This window comes from Triturus cristatus, chromosome 6, assembly GCF_964204655.1.
Source record: "Triturus cristatus chromosome 6, aTriCri1.1, whole genome shotgun sequence".
Lineage (NCBI taxonomy): Eukaryota > Metazoa > Chordata > Amphibia > Caudata > Salamandridae > Triturus > Triturus cristatus.
This window is the reverse complement of record NC_140589.1, coordinates 1,686,769,069-1,686,792,974: the sequence shown is the minus strand read 5'-3', so window position 1 is coordinate 1,686,792,974 and position 23,906 is coordinate 1,686,769,069. Positions and strand designations below refer to the sequence as shown.

At 49.1% G+C, this 23,906-nt stretch overlaps 1 protein-coding gene across 8 annotated transcripts in view; it reads left to right on the top strand.

Moving 5' to 3' along the window:
* Positions 1 to 23,906, top strand: part of ANGEL2 (angel homolog 2) — a 402,703-nt gene that overhangs the window by 182,331 nt on the left and 196,466 nt on the right. The gene's annotated exons all lie outside the window — the stretch shown is intronic.

The following is a 23,906-nucleotide window of genomic DNA, read 5'->3' as shown; positions in this document are numbered from 1 at the left end:
TTCGAGGCATGTGGGCTGCTGAATTCATATCTGTGCATAGATCGCCGCCTAGTGTTGGGTCCGGATGTTTGCACCTTGTTGTCCTGGAAGAGTCTTCGAAGTATCACGAGATGGGTGACTCCTCCCCTGGACCACAGTGCGCATGGGCATCCTCTCCATCCTTAGATTGTTTTTTTCCGCCATTGGGTTCGGATGTGCTTATCTTAGCTCAAGTTAGGAAAATTTAGTTTAAGGCCAAAAGGCCTTTAGTTTCGTCGGTACTGTTCCCGCTCGGTATCGACTGCTTTCTTACTTAGTTTAGAAACTTCTTCCAGTTTTTCGGATCCATTTAATCCGAACATCGACCTTTCATCGACGATGTAATCGAGGACCCCATTCAAACGGTGTCCTGTATGCCACGCCAAATACCCACACATAGACGTCCACCCGGTTTGCAACAAATGTCTCTCGCCGGATCACGACGAATCGAAATGTATGGCTTGTGCCCGATTCCGATCCAAGAAGACTCTCCGGAATCGACAGGCAGCGAGATTAGAAGCGCAGCAATCGGCACCTGCCCCGGCCAACATCTTCAGCACCGAGGACGAGGATGTTGAGAGCGTGGAAGAAGTAAACTCCAGTCCCGCTTCCGAACACGATTCCCGATCGGAAGACGCCGATGAAGCGCTTTTTCACAGGGAAGAAGCCGTCGACGAGGTAGGAGACTACGATGAGGCCTTTGGGGCCGAAGAAGATAGCTCTGGTGAAGAGCCAGGCCTACCCGTCGAAACGGAGGCCATCAAAGTGCGCCATTCTACGGCTCCGGTCAAGGGATTGCCTCCGGGCCTTACCCGAGATCAATCCCAAAGTTCTTCGGCCCCGCCTTCGGGCCCGGCCTCGAACATCCAGCACGAGCCATTATTACCAAAAAAAGACTGGTTTCCCTTCAATGAAACCGAAACCAATCGTCGCACCAGTTCCACCGAAACCAAAAGTGAAACTGGCAGTGGTCGGCTCGAAGCCCTCGAAGACCTCCACTCCTTCGACGCCAGCACAGACCATCGGCTCCGAACGCACTAAGAGGGATTTCGGCGCCGAACTCGCTGCAGCAGATATCGGTACCGACCCGAAAAGGAAGGCCATCGGTCCCGCAAAACCGCCTCGGCCCCTGGCACCGAAGCAGTCGGCCCGACCACTAAAGTCAAAATGGCCGCTACATCTGAGTCCACTTCGAAAACAGCGACACGTGTCAAGTCATCGGCTCCGACGACCGCTGATACCTCTCCTCGGATCGATGACCCTGTGGCTCCAAAGCAGTCGACGCCTACCTCTACGGAACCAATTGGCACCAAAGAACCTTCGGCGTTCTCGGTGCGGCAAGTCGCGGCGTCGTTGCAACGCATCAGGGAACGGGCAGCCCTCCGGTCCACGTCGGGCCCCGACCCGAACAAGGCTTTAAAGGCACCCTCGGCACCAACCAACATCACTTTTGGTTTGCCGCCATCCACGGCGCCGAAGATGTTCGAGATCCGAACACGTGTCCGCCAGACAAAGTCCCCATCTACTGGACACTCTCCTACTGAGCCTTCACAGTCTCACAATTCATCGACGCCGACACTGGCAGACTCATACTCCGAAAACGGAAGGTCACGCCAGAGCAAGCCTTGGACTCCTACAGAATACCTCTGAAGCAGAAACTGCCAGCAGAGTCGGAACCGGTTCTGTACGAACGCTTGCACACCTCCTATCAGGATCCCCAGTCCTTTTCTCCTACGCCCTCCGACACAGACGCAATGGAGGATTACATAGGTGATGATACCACCTACCCTAGGGATATCGATCCTGAAGAGCAGCAGGACCCAGATCAAGCTTGGGATGACCCTACAGACCAGGGTGCCGCAACAGATACCCAGGACACGCAGCTTTACGGCGCAAAAACATCTCCCACAGAGGACACTGCTGCCTTCAATGCCCTCATAGAACGTGCTGCAGCCAATCATGGAGTACAACTCCATTCTGACACAGTTGAGGAAGACTTCTTAGTGGACACTTTCGCCTCCTCCGAGAGAACTGTCAAAACTTTGCCCATGTTGAAAGGTGTTCTCAAACCTGCAAAGGACATTTTCAAGGAAACAACCAGGGCACGGGTGCTAAACCCCAGGATTGAAAAAAAAATGCAAACCTGCGCCCGGGGACCCTATGTACATTAGAGGTCAGTTATCTCTGGACTCCATGGTGGTTGCTAACGCTCGCAAACGAGCCCACTCGCAAACAGGTGATGCTCCTCCCCCAGACAAGGAGTCCAAGGTGCTGGAGACCTCAGGCAAGAGAATTGCAGCTCAAGCAGCAAACATCTGGCGCATTGCCAATACACAGGCCCTCCTGGCTCGCTATGATCGTTCACACTACGACACGCTAGAGTCACTACTCCACCATCTGCCAGACGAATACAAAGAGGCAGCGGAGCTCCTCATCAGAGAGGGACAACTTCTTACCAACGCATCCATTAAGTGCGCACTAGATGCTGCCGACACAGCTGCAAGGGCAATTAACACCAGCGTCATGTTACGACGACACGCTTGGTTAAGAATCTCCGGATTCAAACCAGAGATTCAAAACAACATCCTGAATCAGCCAGTCAACCCCGACTACTTATTCGGCCCAGAAGTTGACACCACCTTAGAAAAAATAAAGAAGGACACTGCGAAGTCAATGGGGGCTCTGCAAACGCAGACATTTCGTAGTGGCTCCTTTTGTCGCCCCGGGAATAGGGGAGCAGCTAGAGGCCAGGGGTCACAGCAGCAATACACTAAAGGGGGCACACAGAGTACCTACGATAAAACCAACAGAGGTGGATATCGTGGCTCCAGCACCAAGGGCAGAGGGCGCGGTTACGGCAACACCGGGTCCTCACCCAAGAACAAACAGTGACGCCCTCTCCCTTCCCCCCGACCACATAACACCTGTCGAGGGGAGACTCCAGCGGTTCCTGTCCACGTGGAAAACCATCACCACGGACAGGTGGGTCAGGGATATTATCCAGCACGGTTACTGTCTCGAATTAACCTCCACTCCACCCACAATACCGCCAAAGCACCGTCCTATGTCCGCAGAGCACTTAGCATTATTGCAGCAGGAAGTGTTAAGTATGCTGCAAAAAGGTGCAATAGAGGTCGTGCCCGTCAACCAGCAGGGGACAGGGGTGTACTCTCTGTACTTCCTAATCCCAAAAAAGGACGGGTCGCTCAGACCTATACTAGACCTGAGACCCCTCAACCACTACATTCTGTCAGAGCATTTCCATATGCTCCCCCTACAGCAGGTTCTCCCGCTGCTCAGCCAGGGAGACTCCCTAGCCACACTAGACCTCAAAGATGCGTACTTCCACATACCCATACACCCGTCACACAGGAAATATCTCAGGTTCACTATTCAGGGACAGCACTATCAATTCAAAGTCCTCCCCTTCGGCGTGACCACAGCACCCAGGGTTTTCACCAAGTGCCTAGCTACAGTGGCTGCACATCTACGGAGACAACTCATTCACGTCTACCCTTACCTGGACGACTGGCTTGTTCAGGCAAATTCAGCCCAGCAATGTGCCAGCCACATGTCCCTCACCTTCTTCACAGTCTGGGATTCTCACTAAATTACCCAAAATCACATCTACAACCCGCACACGTACAACAGTACCATAGACACTCTGGCAGCCACAGCTCAGCCAAATTTAGTGAGGATCAACAGCATGCAACTGCTGATCTCAAAGTTCAAACCTCAACACTCCCTTCCTGCGCGAGTGTTCATGCAGTTGATAGGCATGATGGCCTCCTGCATTTTCATAGTCCCGCACGCGAGACTACATATGCGCCCGCTTCAGGAGTGCTTGGCACGTCAATGGAATCAGGCTCACGGGCAATTAAAAGACCTAGTGTTGGTGAGCGGTCGGGCATACAACTCTCTGCATTGGTGGAATCCACAAAACCTTTGCAAGGGCCGACCATTCCAAGAGCCTATTCCACAAATAATACTGACAGCGGACGCCTCTCTCCAGGGATGGGGAGCTCATGTACTCAGTTACACAGTGCAGGGACTATGGACTACACAACAAAAGAAGATGCACATCAACATTCTGGAACTGATGGCAATCTTCCTCGCCATGAAGGCATTCAAAGTACACTTGTGCAACAAAGTCGTGTTGATCCGGACGGACAACATGACTGCCATGTACTACATACAAAAGCAGGGAGGAACACACTCTCCACAGTTCATCTGGCTCAGAGCATGTGGAAGTGGGCCATTCAGAGGAACATATGCCTCATGGCGGAACACCTCCCCGGCAAGGACAACCAGATGGCGGATCTGCTCAGCAGACACAGCCACCAGATGCACGAGTGGGAGCTACACCCATCAGTACTCCAACCGTACTTCCAACAGTGGGGTCATCCAGAGATAGACCTATTCGCCACAAACGAAAACGCAAAATGCCAAAGCTTTGCCGCCAGGTTCCCACATCCACAGTCGCAGGGCAATGCGATACAGATGAACTGGTCCGGCAGATTTGCGTACGCTTTTCCCCCAGCGCCATTAATACCGCTGGTGGCACGCAAACTGCGACAGCACTCACTGACACTCATCCTAGTTGCTCCAACGTGGGCGCGCCAGCCATGGTACACCACCTTTCTGGAACTTTCCGGGGTGCCGCATCAAAGGCTGCAGATAAAACCTGCACTCTTAACGCAAAGCCATGGCAAAATTCAGCACCCAGATCCGCAACAGCTGAACCTGGCAATCTGGCTCTTAGAGTTTGGCTACCTAAACCTGCCACCTGACTGTATGGAGATCATCAAGGAGGCCAGGAGACCCACTACCAGAGCTTGCTATGCAGCTAAATGGAAGAAGTTTGTCATTTACTGCACCAACAATGACATTAACCCGCTAGACGCATCCATTCAAAACATAATCTGTTACCTCTTACACCTATACCTATGCAATCTGGCATACACCTCAATCCGTATCCATTTAACCGCAATAGCGGCCTATCTCCAAAACAGGCAGCACCTCTCTTTATTCAGAGTGCCTGCCATCAAAGCCTTCTTGGAAGGACTTAAACGAGTGATTCCCCCAAGGCACCCACCAGCCCTGGTGTGGAACCTCAACTTGGTCCTCACCAAACTGATGGGTCCACCCTTCGAACCTCTCCACTCATGTGAGATTCAATTCCTCACCTGGAAAGTAGCTTTCCTAGTAGCAATCACTTCGTTGAGAAGAGTTAGTGAACTCCAGGCACTAACCATTCAAGAGCCATTCATACAGGTTCACGCAAACAGGGTCGTACTACGTACCAACCCCAAATTAATGCCTAAAGTAATATCGCAGTTCCACATGAATCAAACTATTGAACTGCCTGTTTTCTTTCAAAATCCACAAAATGTCGCTGAGAATGCTCCATATACTAGATGTAAAAAGGGCCCTCATGTACTATATAGACAGAACTAAGGACTTTAGGAAGACAAAACAACTTTTCGTTGCCTTTTCTCCACAACACAAGGGCAACACCATTTCCAAAGCAGGTATAGCCAGATGGATCGTTAAATGTATTCAAATTTGCTATCAAAAAGCTAAACGCACACTAACGATTCCCCCACGAGCCCACTCAACACAAAAGTTAGGGGCGCCCATGGCTTTCCTGGGAAACATTCCTTTACAGGAAATATGTAGAGCTGCCACATGGTCCACTATACATACATTTACCAAACACTACTGTGTAGATGTACACTCAAAACAGCAGGCAGCTGTAGGACAGGCTGTTCTTGTAACGCCCTGAACGTCTCGGGATCGTTTAACAGACACGATAATGAGGACGCAACCACTTGTGAAGGGTTAGTTATTTTAATGAAGGCAAAAATAATACAAAGAACAAACAAAAGTTAGTCACTGGAATCCTCCAGGCTAAGTACGTTACCAGCCCACCGCACGGATGGTCCTAACCGTCCTCTGCATATACGCCGATCCCGGCGTATGCCAACAGAGGGCAGAAATGAAATGGCCGACAATGCCAATCGGTAGGCTGTGAGGGGCACGAAGAGTGTTGGGGAGAATCGAGGAGTCAGGGAAACACCCAGCCGGGGTCTCTACCTGAAGGGAGCAGCCGCTCAACCTCTTCCTCAGACTGCACCGGGACGCGGAGTCACCTCCTGGTGATGCGTCACCGATACCCCAATCAAAAAGCAAGAAGACTGAACCGAGAGCAGCCGCTCGATCGATCCTGTGGACTTCCGAGTCTGTAACGCGGCAAACACCTCCTGGTGTGCGTTACAGCTGGCAGTCCCTGTATCTCTGGTCTAGCTGGGAGTTACGACTCCAACCAGCAAAAGCGCCACTGCGCTTTGACTCAGCCGAGTCAAAAAGCGAAGCTCAATGGTTGCCCGGTAGAGCTTCCGGGTCCTTCACAGGTGACGATGGGGCAAGACACGGCCCAGGGAGTAACGACTCGACCTACCTCCGTTCTTGCCTTACTGGAGCACCACTCCGGAACACTGCTCTTCACGAAGCAGGTACGTCGGTGTAAACACAATAACCGACAGCGTTGTACCTCCCGGTTCCTCCCTTTATAGGGCGGGTTTTCCTTTAGTTATGTAACAGCTCTCCTGTTTACATAAGGGCGTGTTTTCCTTGAGTTATGTAACAGCTCTCCTGTTTACATAAGGGCGTGTTTTCCTTGAGTTATGTAACAGCTCTCCTGTTTACCTAACCTCTCAACCGCTAAGCATCCTGGGAGATGTAGTCCGTTTTCGCTGGTTACCATTTTCTTCCCCTCGCATGACAGGAATTCTTGACAGTACATCCTCCCTCTCAGCGGCTCCCCACGGGTCCAGCGCTGGCAGGAAAACGCCGATGGAACAAGGAGACCAAGCGCGGAGCATGAACCCCTTCAGCCGGTTCCCATGATTGCTCCTCCGGGCCATAGCCTTTCCACGCAACCAGGTACCACAGCTTCCCCCTGCGCCATTTGGACGCCCGTATGCCCGATACTTCATACTCCACCTCCGACTCCCCGCATACCGGCCTAGGTGTCCCAGACGGCTTGGAGGGTGCAGGTTTGAGCAATGATGCATGAAAGACAGGGTGTATCCGCAATGACTGGGGCAAGCACACCTTCACGTTCACGGGACCCATACACTTGGCAATTCGATAGGGGCCCATGTACTTGGGATGGAACACACTGTTCTTTCGAAACCTCATGTTTCTTGTGGATATCCAGACGTAGTCTCCAGTGCGGTACAGTGGCCCGGGCCTTCTCTTCCTGTCTGCCGCAGCCTTGTATTTTCTCTTGGCCTCTATTAGGACAGCCCTTGAGCGCATCAACGTGTCTTTTATGTGTGCCACCCTGTCCGCTGTGGCGGGAATCCTGTCCTCTCTGAACGGATGTAGAAATGGCAAGAACCTGGGATGTTGGCCATAGTTGCTATAGAACGGAGATGACTGTGTGGAGCTGTGAGTGGCGTTGTTATAGGCTATCTCTGCAACCCATAGCAAGTCGACCCATTCTTCCCTGCCCTGGTCCACAAAACCTCGCAGATACTGTTTGAGCGTTTGGTTCAGGCGCTCGGTTTGGCCGTCCGTTTGAGGGTGGTAGCTGGTGGACAGGGCGGTCTTAACATGCAGCGCAGTGCACCAAGTCTTCCAGAATTGCGCAGTAAACTGCGACCCCCGGTCCAACACGATCACCCCAGGTAATCCATGCAGTCGTTTTTTTTCACTATGGACAACTGTAGTCTGAGACTGTATTCCCCATCCGGGGGTACAGTTTTATCGAGATGGTCCTACTGTATTAGCGTCAGTTGGAATATCAAAGATATTGACGGAAACGCCTCACTCACATAATAGTGACATGCTTCATCATCGGCGTTACCTCCACACCCAGATAAGGTGATACTATCTGGGCGGACTCAACCATAGATATACCGGGAGTTCTGATAAGTAGGTCACTGGTTTATGAGGCGAACCAGATTTTTTTGGTGTATTCGTTAAAAATACCTACAAGTGTACCTCCTCTTGATCCTTTATTCTGAGGCACTTGTGATATAGATAAAAGCCTAATGTTGGGTTTTTTTTGAACCTTCTTGTGTTCAATTATACCCTCTGTTCAATGCCTTGAACAGAGGGTATAATTGTAGGTATTTTTAACGAATACACGAAAAAAATCTGGTTCGCCTTATCTGGGTGTGGAGGTGTGGAGGTAACGCCGATGATGAAGCATGTCACTATTATGTGAGTGAGGCGTTTCCGTCAATATCTTTGATATTCCAACTGACGCTAATACAGTAGGACCATCTCGATAAAACTGTACCCCCGGATGGGGAATACAGTCTCAGACTACAGTTGTCCATAGTGAAAAAAAGTTGTATTGGGAGAACGCAACTGTTAGATTCTTTCTCTCACTCTCCACACGTGAAAAAGAATCCATGCAGTCGTACCACATTCTTTAGAAGTAGTGACGCCAATTCCCCGGCCGTAGGGACTCTCTTGCAGGGGATGAAGTGCCCCATTTTCGTCAAGTAATCCACCACCACCAGTATTGCCGTCATCCCCTTGTCTACCGGTAGGCCCACCACGAAGTCCAGTGATATGCTATCCCATGGTCTATCCGGGGTCGGAAGTGGATGTAAGAGCCCTTGGGTTCGGCCATGGTCGGCCTTCATGGTAGCACACGTAGGACACTCCTGTCCCCACCTCCTGACATCCACTCTCATGGTTGGCCACCAGAAATGCCGTCCCTTGCCAGCCACCGTTTTTTCAAAGCCCAAATGACCTGCGCATGGAGAGTCATGGCACCAGACGAATGCTTGTTTCCTTAGCCTAGGCGTGGGTATCAATAGGCACCTGCCCTTCAGGGGTATCCCGTCCTTCAGCTGCCATTCTCTGTGACTGAGGAGCCACCTCTGCCATGCGAACGACCTGATCCCTCTCTTTATTCCCCTCAGGAAAGTATCCGGTTGGATAACCCCCAATACCATCCTCGGGGAAATGATGGAACGCTCGGTCGCAGGCAATGGTTCCTTAACTGCAGATTGACGGGACAGGGCGTCCGCCTTCCGGTTTTCCGTCCCCGGCCGATATGTGATACGGAAGTTGAACCCCGCAAAGAAGATCATCCACCGCAGCTGCCTGGGAGAAAGGTGTCTTGTGGCCGTCATGAACTGTAGATTCCGATGGTCCGTGTACACCGATACCACATGTCTTGCCCCCATCAACCAATGCCTCCATTCGGTGAAGGCGTCCTTGATTGCGAGAAGCTCCTTCTCCGCAATATGGTAGTTGCGTTCGGCGTCGTTGAGTTTGCGGGACATGTACGCAACGGGATGAAGCACCCCTGTGTCGTGATTGCGTTGGGACAAGATAGCCCCCAGCGCCACATCCGAAGCGTCCGCTTCCACCACGTAGGGGAGATCCGGATCGGGGTGAGCCAACACCGGCGCCTTACCAAAGGCGCTTTTCAGGGCCTCAAAGGCTGTGTTCGCTTCAGGGGACCAGACAAACTCCTTGGACTTCCTCAGTAGCTGTGTGATGGGGGCCACCACTCCTGAAAATCCATCTATAAACCGCCTGTAAAAGTTGGCGAAGCCAATGAAACTTTGGACGTCCTTCACGCTTTGGGGCACCGGCCATTCTTTCACAGCCTTGATCTTTCGTTCTGCCATCTCCTGTCCCTCTGGACTCAGCATCACTCCGAGGAATTCCACGGACGTGACGTGGAAGTCACACTTGCTGAGTTTACAAAACAGCTTGTTTTCCCTCAGCTTTTGGAGCACAGCTTTGACGTGGTGTACGTGCTCCTCCACACTGGACGAGTAGATGAGGATGTCGTCGATATATACGACCACGTAGATATCCAACTCCTCTCTGAATACCTCATTCAAAAAGTACTGAAAGGCTGCCGGGGCGTTGCACAGACCGAACGGCATGACGAGGTACTCAAAAAGGCCGAACCTGGTCTTAAAGGCGGTCTTCCACTCGTCTCCGTCCCTCATGCGCACCAGATGGTATGCCCCTTTCAAATCCAACTTGGTGTAGATACGAGCTTTCTTGACCTGTTCCAGAAGTACACTGATGAGAGGCAAGGGGTACCGATTCTTTATGGTTATCGCATTCAATGCCCTAAAGTCCACACAGGCTCTCAGCTCCCCATTAGCTTTCGGGATGAAGAAGAGTGGCGAGGCGGCCGGAGACTTGGACGGGCGGATGAATCCTAGCTTGAGGAGTTTATCCAGGTACCCCCGGAGATGCACGTTTTCAGGCTCCGTCAGGGCATACAGCCTGCCGCTGGGAACGCTGGCCCCTGGCACCAGGTCGATCTGGCAGTCAAACTGTCTATGTGGTGGTAGCACTTCCGCCTTTACCTCATCAAATACATCCTCAAAACTGTGATAAGCCTGGGGGAGAGCCACATCTTTTTCTGCCGCTGTAGCCACCGTCTGACTCCCACTCTCATCTGCGTCAAGGGATTCCGTTCTTTTTCCACAATGCAGGATGCAATACGGTGACGTCATTTCGACGCGATGTGTTGGCCAATCCACAGAGGGGTTGTGTTTCTGTAGCCACGGCAATCCGAATATGACGCCATATTGGGGCGCTCGGATGATGTTAAAATCGATTTGTTCCAAATGGTTCCTCCCATATCTCATCGGAAGGACCCCCGTGTGCTGCCCGATGGGCCCCGTCACCAATCGCCTTCCGTCTATGGCATAGACGTCTTCGGGTACAGCTTTGGGAAGAAGCACTAGCCCTAGCCTGCATGCCTCGTTGTGGTCCATAAACATGCCAGTGGCCCCTGAATCCACCATGGCCACAACGGGTATCCACTGGTCATGCACTCCCACGTGCACCGTGAGAAACAGGTGTCGGTGTCCCTTAGTGACCGAGTTGGAAAGTGAAGGGATGGATGAGTGACTCCGAGATGCCCCTTCTTTGGTCTGGGAGTCCTCTAGTTTTCCGCCGGTATGTCCACCACGGCTGTTACCGACCGGTTGGCCCGATAACGTGACTTCTTCGGTTTGGCAGGGCATTCACTTACGTAGTGGCCTTTTTTGCCACAATATAGGCACAATCCTTGTTTACGGCGTGACTCTTTCTCCGTGGCTGTGAGGCTCGCTCGTATTGCGCCGATGTCCATGGGTTCTCCCTTGGATGCGGTGGAAGTTTCAGGACTTCCCACCGTCACATAGGATGGAAGGGATTTTCCTTTTCTCCCATGATCCCCTTTTCTTTCACTTAGCCTATGTTCCAGCCGTAATACCAGGTTGATAAGGCCCTCACATGTCTTGGGTTGAGGGTCAATATGAGCCACGGCGTCTTTGAGCTCATCGCACAGCCCGTGATGGAAGAGCGCCGTCTGTTTAGCAACAGGCCACTTGGTTTCCGCAACCAGCCGTCGGAACGCGTTGAGATACTGCACCAGGTCGTTGGATCCCTGTCTCAACTCAAGCATTTCACGGTCCGCCGTGTACGAGTCAGCCCTTCTGTCGAATACCTTCAGGAATTCCTCGCGAAAAGCACCCCAATCACATAAGATGGGGTCGTCCCTGCTCACCAGAGGTACGGCCCATTGTTTCCAGCCAAATAGGAAATAAGGAAAGCCACACGAGCCTGACTCGTGGGGAACGCCTTTGGTTTGCACAATAAATGTAGCGCCACTTGTGTGAGGAATACCTGCACTGTGTTAGGATCCCCACTGTACCTCTCTGGTGTTGCCAAGGGGATGGCTACCGGCATTTCCACTACTACAGCAGGGGTCTGGTCCGTGAGGGAGGTGCTGGGCGTGAGCGGGTCCAAGTGGATAGCATCCAGTCTGGCTTTTACATCGGCTGTTTCTTGCCTAGAGGCAGCCAATTCAACTTGCACGGTCGCTAAAGCAGCCAGCACATCATCAAGTGTTGCCATGTCTGTTATCGACCGGGAGACAGTTAGTGTATTAAGGTCGGATATTTTGTAACGCCCTGAACGTCTCGGGATCGTTTAACAGACACGATAATGAGGACGCAACCACTTGTGAAGGGTTAGTTATTTTAATGAAGGCAAAAATAATACAAAGAACAAACAAAAGTTATAGTCACTGGAATCCTCCAGGCTAAGTACGTTACCAGCCCACCGCACGGATGGTCCTAACCGTCCTCTGCATATACGCCGATCCCGGCGTATGCCAACAGAGGGCAGAAATTAAATGGCCCACAATGCCAATCGGTAGGCTGTGAGGGGCACGAAGAGTGTTGGGGAGAATCGAGGAGTCAGGGAAACACCCAGCCGGGGTCTCTACCTGAAGGGAGCAGCCGCTCAACCTCTTCCTCAGACTGCACCGGGACGCGGAGTCACCTCCTGGTGATGCGGCACCGATACCCCAATCAAAAAGCAAGAAGACTGAACCGAGAGCAGCCGCTCGATCGATCCTGTGGACTTCCGAGTCTGTAACGCGGCAAACACCTCCTGGTGTGCGTTACAGCTGGCAGTCCCTGTATCTCTGGTCTGGCTGGGAGTTACGACTCCAACCAGCAAAAGCGCCACTGCACTTTGACTCAGCCGAGTCAAAAAGCGAAGCTCAATGGTTGCCCGGTAGAGCTTCCGGGTCCTTCACAGGTGACGATGGGGCAAGACACGGCCCAGGGAGTAACGACTCGACCTACCTCCGTTCTTGCCTTACTGGAGCACCACTCCGGAACACTGCTCTTCACGAAGCAGGTACCTCGGTGTAAACACAATATCCGACAGCGTTGTACCTCCCGGTTCCTCCCTTTATAGGGCGGGTTTTCCTTGAGTTATGTAACAGCTCTCCTGTTTACATAAGGGCGTGTTTTCCTTGAGTTATGCAACAGCTCTCCTGTTTACATAAGGGCGTGTTTTCCTTGAGTTATGTAACAGCTCTCCTGTTTACATAAGGGCGTGTTTTCCTTGAGTTATGTAACAGCTCTCCTGTTTACCCAACCTCTCAACCGCTAAGCATCCTGGGAGATGTAGTCCGTTTTCGCTGGTTACCATTTTCTTCCCCTCGCATGACAGGAATTCTTGACAGTTCTCAAAACTTTTTCAGACTGCTGCAGCTGGCACTGGTAGCCGCTGCTAATAGGAGGTACTGCTATATATTCTATGCACAGATATGAATTCAGCAGCCCACATGCCTCGAACTGAATATGCTACTTACCAGTATGCATCTGTTCTTGGCATGTAGGGCTGCTGACATTCATATCGCCCACCCTCCTCCCCGGCGCCTATAGCAGCTGCAGCTCTCAGAATTACTGTATAGCATGGTCATCACTTGCTGTATCTACTCCATCACTGCCACAATGGCGAAAAACAATCTAAGGATGGAGAGGATGCCCATGCGCACTGTGGTCCAGGGGAGGAGTCACCTATCTCGTGATACTTCGAAGACTCTTCCAGGACAACAACGTGCAAACATCCGGACCCAACACTAGGCGGCGATCTATGCACAGATATGAATGTCAGCAGCCCTACATGCCAAGAACAGATGCATACTGATAAGTAGCATATTCATTACTCTCTAGGGTTTAAATTTGGTGGGTTTCCTCCCTCCGCTTCTGCGCTATTGCATCATTGCACTTTACCTTGAATTACCGCCTAGTATGCCTCCCATAGGGTGGCATCTGATGATACTGAGCCCTTATTCTCTTGAAAGAAAAGCTTCAACTCTGTGCAAATCTCTCCCATTGTTATATCCCGAAGTTCCCAGGCATTCATCTCCAGTCAGCTCGCTGTCTACCCTCTTCGCCTCCCACCGTTGGCAATACTGGTGAATGGTCCGAGATCCCCTAGCAAGGTATTCATCTCGGTCTAGTCCTTGTATTTCCCCCGCTGGTACTAGGAAATAACCCAGTCTTGAAGACTCTATGCGCCCCAGAAAAGTAAGAGCATGTGTGATCCGTAGGGTGTTGCTGCCGCCAAAGGTCTGTCCGCCCCAGTGATTTAACAAAGTCAGCCAGTGGCTTGGGAACACAAATCCTAGCTGCCACCCGCATTCGGTCAAGGTGCGGGTCCATCACATCTTTGAAGTCACCTGTCACCTGATGTGCGTGGATGGGCCAGATTCCTGTAGGATCTTGGATAGTGTCTAGAGTTTTGGGTTGTAGACGTGGCGGGGCATAGACACTACCTAATGTGAGCTCTCGTCTCCCCCAGGTCCCCTGTATTGCGACAAAAGTCCTATTGGGATCTGTCCAAATTTTTGATTTGCGAAATGGAGGATTTTCTCTAATGAGTATGGCAACTACTCGCGCCCCTTGGGAAAATCCAGCATGTGCTAGCGTTGTTGCGTCCTTCTTCCTATGAAAGTCCAGTGTGTGCCTCTCAAATGGGTTTCCTGTAGGAAAACCATGTCCGGCTTGAACCTCTTAATGTGCTTAGCAACGAATCCTCTCTTAATCTTGCTTCCCAGCCCGTTGACGTTACATGTCAGCGCTGTGTAAGCAGTATCTCTATTTCCGTGCATATTATCATATCTATCTTTGTTATCTTGGGTAGGCCCGTCTGCGTGCCTCCCTCTGTGTGTCGCTCCCTACTGAAACCTACTCCCCTGTTCCTGGCTGTATATGAAACCTATCTAACTCATAACCTATAGTATTACTGCCCTTTTTTCACTCCCCTCCCACCCCACTCTCCCACTCCCTACGTCTATCTCCCCAATAGTCAACATGACAACTCGACGTCAGTTCAGCTTGAGAGGTCTGTAGTCCCACCCCTTCCCTAAACCCTTCCAACGATATTCTTGTATCAGGTCGTTTAGCTTAGCAAGACCGAGCCCGGTGGTTCCTGTACGGGGGTTTGTTGCAGTTTCGCCGTCCAGCCACCCCCATCTTAGTCTATATTTCGGCCTTTCTCGCCATTCTCATGCTGCTGGAGTGCGTGCTCTGGTTGTCTTGTTTCGGTGTCTTGATTTTCCATGACGTTAATATTCATCAGCAGGGGGTAATCACTTTATGAGTCAGTTTGGTACTCTTTGTCCGATGGTTCCGTGCTGACTCCTTCTTGTTCCTTGGGAGGCATTTTCCTAGTTTAGGCTGACTCTTCATCAGAGTCTGATTCTGTCTGTTGCTTCGACCCCCTTGATGCTCTTCTCAGTGGGGTCTCTGTCCACATCCTGCGTACTTTTGAGTACATTCGTCTCTTTTTTTACTCTCTGCGGTTTTGGGTCTGTTCTTGGCAGTGCATCTCTAATTTGCGAGCTACTGGGCCTCGTTATTTGTCACGTCGTAAGGCGCTCTTTGATTCAGGCCCATGTTTCCTCTGGGGTTTGAAAGGACTGGGAAGTGCCTTGAAAGATGACCTTCAAGTTGGTGGGAAAAAGGAGCACATACTGGACCTGCATGGCTCTTAACTTAACCTTCACTGAGTTGAATGTCAGCTGCAGCTTTTGAACCTCTCTCGAGTAATCGGGGAAGATCATTATCTTGCTGTTTGCATGTTTGTTCCCCAATTCATCGCGAGTCTCTCAGGAATGCATCACGATCTTGATAATTTAAAAACCTTGCAATCAGTAGTCCGGGAGGAGCCCAGGGGGGCGGCTGTACACCAGTCATCCTGTGGGCTCGTTTAGTGATGAAGCAGGGCGAAAACCTCGCTGTAGGTAGAGAATCGCGCAACCACAGCATCAGGGAAGCCGTTGGATCCACACCCTCCACTCCTTCTGGAAACCCGATAAAGTGCAGGTTGTTTCTTCAAGCCATGTTTTCTGCATCATCTACCTTCCAGACCACCCCTCTCTCATAGCCGCCTGTAGGGCACAGACATCGAATTGCAGTTCGTGGGTTGTGTCCTCATCTATATTCGGGTTTCCATCTGGGTTACCCTCTCAGCCATATTGCGCATGTCTTGGCGCAGAAGGGACACCTCTGATCCTATTTCCTTTGCTTCAACACTTTAGTGCGCAGTCCCTCTCACCTGTGCACGGGACTGGGCCTCTGCCTTCCCGCTCCCCCGCCTAGGGCACTGACCTGCTTTCTCTCCTTCTGGTCGCTGTCAGGATCAAGCCTCGAGATTTCTCAGAGTCCGGTATTGCTGCGGATGTCTCTGTCGTGGTCTCTGCTTCTCGCTCAGCCCGCCATCTTGGGTAGACGTCCCGCAACTCCATCTTTTCACTGTTCTTTTGCTACGATACGTCCTGCAGCGTAATTCGGACCTCAATCGGGGCTGATGCCCGTTACCAACGTTCACCGACGCCGATACTTTTCCCTCGATGGCGTGTGGAAGGGCAGGATTTCTTACAGGATACTATTTAAGCTGCCGAAACTCTGGCAGACACGACTAGCCGGCCATGTTGCTGACCACGCCCCCGAAGCATTGTGAATCTTGAGTAAAATACTTGTGCTGTAATTATCAATAGAAGGAAACAGAATGTGATCAGCATTACTAGAATGGTGAAAAGGATATACGGTTCAACCATTTTGCTGATTACAAAGAGTATATGCTTGCATACAAGGACTGTAATATATAGTATTCCTACCTAGTGCATCCTAAGTTATCATATCTAGGATGAGTGAACCTGCCAAATCCCTGTAGGGTGATCTAACTCCCGGGTACCCATTATATTACCCAGCGCCTTGAGACCCTCACTGGTGAGTAGCGTGCTTTATAACCCCTGATTGATTGACCCATGTGAAGTGTCATTAAGTTGCCCATCCTGCTGGAGAGCTGGGCAGCATCCCTTGCATGAGGTAAAGAGGAATTAGCTGTCATAGAATTCCAGCATAGGTCGACCTCCATGCTAGTGAAACGCTCCTCTTTCTAAACAAAGGATCAATGTTGTATATACAATAACATCATCCATGTTACCATGCCAAGTCCCAGTCAGGCAGCTATTATCTTACTATTGTGATAGCACTGTCGCTGAGTGGCCAAAATAGATAACAGAATCTTGGGTGATGAACTTGGCCCATGTACAGAATGTTCAAGGTGTTTTGATAGGGTGCCTATGGAGTGGCAATGTAAGCAAAGTGACTACAAAGAATATTATTCTGTATGTGCACATAAATGAATGTGTGTCGTTTTTATGGAGACAAGGCATCTAAAGAACTGAGCATGTAAAATGGCGTTTCTCCCCGGGCCTAATGTAACCACGTGACACTAGTGCCTCTCAGTAAAAGATATTTGAATTGTAAACAAAGAGCAAATCTGGAAAGACACCAATGCTCTTAACGTATTGACTGATAGAAGCTCAAAGTTCATACAGATTTGTAAAAGGAGGCTTTAGTTAACTAAGGCTTTTCTCTGGCACAAGGTATGGCCTGCATTCAGCGGTCATGTCCCAGATGCCAAAGTAATAAATGAATGGCTACATGTGACCTAGACTTGTCCCAGGCTTAATGACTTTGGGTTAGAAATGTTCATTATGTTAGCCAAGTAGTCAGCAAATAATTAGCCTCCTGATCCAGTAAGGTGACCGCTAGGCTGTTTATGGCATACAGTGGACCTGATGAGTGTTAAAGCAAAGTTTATATTTATTACGATGTTGGTAGCCAGCTGCAAATTGGGAACTAGCCATCCCACCCACATTTGAGGAGTGGTGCAAGAAAATGCTCATAGTAGATTTCCCTTATTATTCCTACGCAGTAGGTACTGGAGAAGCCACAATGTTCCCCACTTTTAGGGTCGAGCCTGCAAGAGCATACGCTAGCTCATGTGTCTCTTTTGGAATACTCTTTTATGAAAAAAGGGCTTGGAGCCAACCCATTGATTATCATTTGGTAGGCTTCATGTAGCTCTTATCTGCAGCCTCCTCAATTGACCACTGCAGGTGAAGCATGATTTCTGGTCATTTCTGTGGAGTAAGTACCAAGCGTAGATTGTTTCAAGATAATCCATGCCTGTCCGCTGCTGCAGATTTCTCCCTCACCCTCCCACAGCTCCCTCCATAGCGCTTGAATTTATTTACTGTTACTTCACCTGCCGAAGTTGTCCCTCCTGAAGAGCAGAAAAAAAGGACTTTGACATGCCCAGGGCTGGCCCCGTCATAACACTTTTTTTTTTTATGCCACCATTGATTATATCGCTGGCTATTGAATGATACAACGTACATGTATTCATGCTCACAAAGAGGATTGTTTCATTCCTTAAAAATAAACACACTCCACACGTTTGGCATTAAAATCACGATATTGTGAAGTAAGCTTTATTACGGTTTTATTTTGTCAAAGGAATCTATTCCCCATTATAGCTTCAAACATGATAGTTGCACAGTTTGAAGACACACACTGGCCGTCGGCTGTCTTCCTGATCTATTCCACTCTCTCAAAAGCAGTGGGAGTTCTCTGAAAAGTGACTGCTCATTATGTGGACGTGAGCACCAATGTCTTATTTCTGTGATAATCTTTGTACATTAGAAGATAAGTGTGAGATTCACCCCCTTTTCAGATAAGTTGCTCACAAGCAATCTCCAGTGAGTCCTGGGCCTCAGTGGACCATCTCATAAGTGACTGAAGGCCTTTGTCGTCTTAAGCCACAGTATTAGAGGATTGCCAGTGAAAACAAAGTGCAGACCCATAGGCCCAAATGAGCGGTGCTTTCAAGGCAAATGGAGGAAACACCACTCTGCTGCTCCTGTTGGTGGCCAGTGAGAGTTTTGGAAAACAATAATGGGAAACATATAGGGAGGATTTTCATAAGCTTTCATAGTTTTCAAGAGCACTAAAAGATTCCAAAGGCATGCAGCATGACTTCTAAATATGTATCCATGCACCTCCCACATCTCAGCCTGCCACAACACACAGTCGTGTATCCCATCTGCACGCCCTTCATTGTTGGCTTGTTGCCCCAGCCCCTCCCTCCTGCCTTCAGTAATCTGTTTACACCCATCCACTTACTACTTCCACCCTTGTTAGTCCGTGTGCTTCCCCAGCCCCTCCCTCCCATCCTTCATTGTCAGCTTGCTGCCTCAGCCCCTCCCACCCACTCCCCATTGTCAGCTTACTGCCACAGCCGCACCATTCCCCCTCCATTGCCAGCTTGATGCTCCAGCCCCTCAACTCAAGCTTCATTGTCATCTTACTGCCCCTTCCCGTCCACCCTCTGTTTGTGTCCTCCCCAGCCACTAACACCCACCCTCTGTTGTCTGTGCTTTCCTATTGTCTCACATCTCCTCTCCTTTTGCGTCCTTCTCTCCCACCCTCACTCAGTGTTGCTTTGTACCCCAGGCCACTCCCTTGTTTTTATAAAGAAACAAAACAAATGTAAGCGCATCAGTGATGGCTGCGTCACAGCTTTTTAGAAAATTATTCTTAGGCATACTGCACAGCAGACGCGTTGCTGTACAGCATGACTAAAATCACTGCCAAAGCTAATAACTCTTCTGACAAGACTAGCTTTACCAATGCTTGTTTGAGTCATGGACACAAAATTGACATAATTCAATGAGTTTTGGCCGAACCTGGTAAGACTGCAATAAGGAGGGGCCATCTGTGATATAGTTCAAAGTTTATAATCAAATTGTTTTCATTGTTTTCATTGACTGCCAAACTATTTTAAGAAATGTGTTCAGCTGTATAATCTTTAAATAAAAATAAAAAATGTTTTGGGATTTGTGTAAGTTGTGTAAAGACAACAGAGCTGATCAGGATTGAGCCTTTGGAGAAATTTTATGGGTAGTACAATAGGTGGGTAACTGCATTGAGCTTCAGGAGACCGACCATGAATAACTGTAAAGATAGGATGACAATCACTTCAAAGCTGTACCAGCAATGCCTGGGAAGTCAGTATATTCTTATGTGGCTTGGTGATGAACTGTGTTGAATGCTGTAGTGAAATTAGAAAATGAGGACAGCTGTATAGGGGAACAGAGATCAGAAAATGGGACATAAGTAACAGTTGCCTAGGTGGAGTTTGCAAATCCACATTGTTTTGAGGTGAGTGGATTGAAGGAAGACAAACTTAGATTAGTTGATTGAATACTGAATGTTCAAGGGTTTTGGAAAAGTAGGGGTGTTGAAATAGTTTGTGGAACAGATGTTGTGGATGATTGGCACACTTTCTTGTCCAAAACATTAACTTCCTGGTCTCTTTCAGGTGCCTCTGAAGACCTTCATGAATAGGTGTGAAAGTTGTTTTGGTGTACCCACTGATGGTCTTTTCCTTAAACAGAATCTTTTAGCATGGCGATTCAGGGTAAAAGACAGACATTGAGTTTACTGTAGGTCTAAACTGGGCGTACATGTTTAGGGTCGGATCATGATGCCTGTTCCTTGTGTCAAAAGAGGAATCCTCAGGCCCTGAAAGAAAGAGGCGAAGTTGTTCATGTCCAGAGTGAGGCATGAGAAGGGGGTAGTCAAAAGTCTTGTCCCTGATCAAAGTCGCCGTTTCCTCATTCATCGAAGTCCGCAAGAAAGTAGCGCAAGAAGAAGCGGTGTCATGGTTCTCAACATCACTCGAAGAAAGATGTGTCGCTGAGGTCAATGTCTTGGCATCCGGCTTCGGAACAGTCGACTAGATGTCACATTGGTGCCAAATCCGGTGGCTTTCTTCTCGTCTCCTTCGGCTCCAGTGATGCAGCCGACTTTACCTGGGCTTCAAGATACGATGCCGGCCTACGATTCAGCTCCTCTGCAAAAGCAGATGTATCTGTCCTTCCCAGCTTCAGATAAGGACCCTTCCAACTTTTTGAATGCTATGTTTAGCATCTTAATAGAGCGATGACTCCAGCTAGTGCACCTGTGGGCCCCATGGGAGGCTTTCCAGCGCCTTATCAACAGGGTCCTTTTATGCTGATGGCCCAGGTTTCCTGGCCGACTCCAGCGCTGATGATGATCCAATGAAAAAGAGTCCCATCTACTTTAGGTCCAGTCGTTACTTCAAAAGGGTGCAGTGAATTTGGTCCCAGAGCAGGAACGGGGTCAGGGATGCTATACTCCTGGTATTTTCTGATTCCTAAAAAGGACGGTCGTTTGTGTCTGATCCTATACCTCAGGATTTTGAACTAGTTTCTCAGGTTGGAAAAGTTAAAGATGCTGACCCTAGCTCAGGTGCTTCTTGGCAGGAGAAGGAAGAATAGATGGTTTTAATTGACGTGCAGAATGCTTACTTTTACATCCCTACTCTGAAGTCGCACAGGAAGTATCTCTGCTTTACAGTAGGGTCTCAACACTATCCGTTTGGGGTCCTTCCATTTGGTCTTACTTCCGCACCTTGAGTCTCCACAAAGGTGGTGGCAGTGGTTGCAGCTCATCTCAAAAGATTGGTAATATCAGTATTCCTTTACCTGGATGATTGGCTCATCAAACTCAAATCTCTGGAGTTGGTGTTGCATCACTTGCGGTTGACGACTCAGTGGTTCATCAACATGCGTTTTTCCATCAACAAGCCCAAATCTAACCTACAGACCTCTCAGTGCATCTTGCTGTACTGGACACAGTACTGTACATTATGGTGAGTTGAGCCTTCTCTCCTCAGAGGATTCTGGACATTGAGGCTATAATTCCAATGTGTCAGAATGGAGCAGTGTTTCCAGTCCTGAACATCTTGCTGTCAACCTCCTGAATTCTGTTGGGTCAACCATGTACCCTGCCACATGAGGGCCGTCCAGTGGTGCCTTCGCAGGCAGTAGTTTCAACACAACAGTATCTCCAGACGTCTGTCAAGATCTCCAGATCTCTTCAGTGGTGAGTTGCGTTTGGCAATCTATCTTGAGGGAAGCCATTTTCCCCTCCTCCGGTGGCCACAGTTATAACGGATGACACCACCCTAGTGTGGAGAGCCCATCTGATGGATCTGAAGATCAGAGGACGTTGGTCTCCAGAGGAACAGCAGTTTTGCATCAGTCTGTTAGGATTGCAGGCGATACATCTGGCTTGCAAGGCTTTTCTCCCTTCCATTCGTGGTCAGTCGGTACAAGTCTTGACAGACTATCCTACCGCAATGTGATACATCAACAAGCAAGAAGAGTAGGATCGTATCCTCTGCATAGAAGCTCTGCGACTCTGGTCCTATGTTCAGGATCATCAGATTTGTGTAACTGCAAATCACATGACTGGAGTTCTCAATGTGCTTGCAGAAAGTCATAGCCGGTATTTTTCAGCCGACCACTAGCGGCACCTCCATCAGGAAGTGGTTCTGCACATTTTCCGGTTATGGGGGGGACACTTCAGATGGACCTTTTTGCCACTCTATAGAACACACACTGCCCTTCATTCTGCACCCTCCAGTGCAGGAGCAACGTGTTTTAATTAAACTGGAGAAACTTTTGGGCGGCCCATTTCCACCCCTCCCCCTCCACCCCCATCCTTCTTGATTTCTCTGGTACTGAGGAAGATTTGCTACAACTGGGCCCAAGTTATCTTAATATACCCGGATTGGCTTGGCAGGATGAGGTACACAGACCTCCTTCACCTTTCCCTGTGACCTCTGCTCCTCCTCCCTCTCAGGGCAGATCTCCTCTCGCAGGGGCAGGTTTTACACTGCCACCTCCAGAGCCTGCACCTACATGCCTGGAGATTGAACTGGGAAACCGGAGTTCCTTTTCACTCCCCATCTGATGTGGTGGATGTTATTTTATCATCCAGAAGACACTTCACTAAGTCTTTTTATGCTGGCAGATGTTCTAAATTTGTTAAGTGGTGTAGTGATAAGTCTTTAGATCCTTTAAAGGCTTGTTTGTCGCTTATTTTAAGTTTTGCTCTTTCTTTGGTGCAGCAAGGCTTACAGTTGCCACGGTTAAGGGTTCTTTGTCTGTCCTGTCAGCTTTTCTCTGTTAACCCGGTCAACCTTCTCTGTTTAAGTCTCCTATAGTTTTAAGTCATTAAAGGACTTGTAAATAAATACCCTCCCACTCCTTTCATCATGCCTCAGTGGGAATCTTAATTTAGTTCTTAATCAAATGTGTTCTCCATTTGAAATTTTACATAGTTGTCCCTTGAGATTTCTTAAGTGTAAAACAATTTTTCTTGTTGCCATACATCTGCAAGAAGGTTTATTGGGTTACAGGCTTTAAGAGTTTGTATTTAGTATGTATATGGGTTTCATATATAGCTCTTTGATTTAGAGTTTAGAAACTGTAATTGCATTTGTGATGTTAGTTCCATCCGCTCGCCTCGAAGGCTCATGAAACAAAATGGGTGGAAACTAATGTCAGCATGCTGATGAAGGCTGCTAATGGCTTCAGTGACAACCAGCAGGGCTGCGTACTGAGCCATGTGGATACAGACCCCCTGTTGACGTGGGTGAGCTATCGAGAAAATTTCAGTGGAATGCTGGCATACAGGATATTTAATTGGCGAGGAATTTGCAGGTAGACACTATCCACCGAAGGCAAGTCATTTGTTTGTTTGAAAGATCAGTGATTAAATAAATTTTCTAGTAGTCTTGCTTCTGATTTTCCATACCTCTGCCACCTTCATCCAAATTTGTTAGGTAATGGAGAGTATTCTTTAGAAGAGCAAGTTGCTTTCTAAAGTTATGCTTTGTATCAATAGAAATAGATGTAATATCTGTTAGAGCAAACATTACCAACAGTATATAATTTGTTCTGCGCCCCAATCCAAAGACGAGATTGCACTGCCAGCTTTTCCTATTGTTGCCTACCAGCTACAGTAAGGTGAGCATCCATGCAGAGATCTGAAGGTGATGGATCAGATATTGGCATGCGTGCCATTGGTTGGATAATGGAATGCAATTTTCTTTGCTGCTTGTGCTACAAAATAGTCGGTATTATGAATATATTTTACAAGTTATTATAATTTCCATCATTTCCCCAGGGTGGCTTCAGACTTTCGGCTACTTCCTTTATTTGTTGGAATGTGAGCCAAATGTCAACCGTCCAGATTGAGCACAGCAAAATCAGTATTTGTGACAGGCCTGACCCAATATAAGAGATAATTAAGGCAGCCATATGGGCTTGTCTTATACTTTGCTCAAAAAGTACTCCGTGCCCCTTCCAGAGA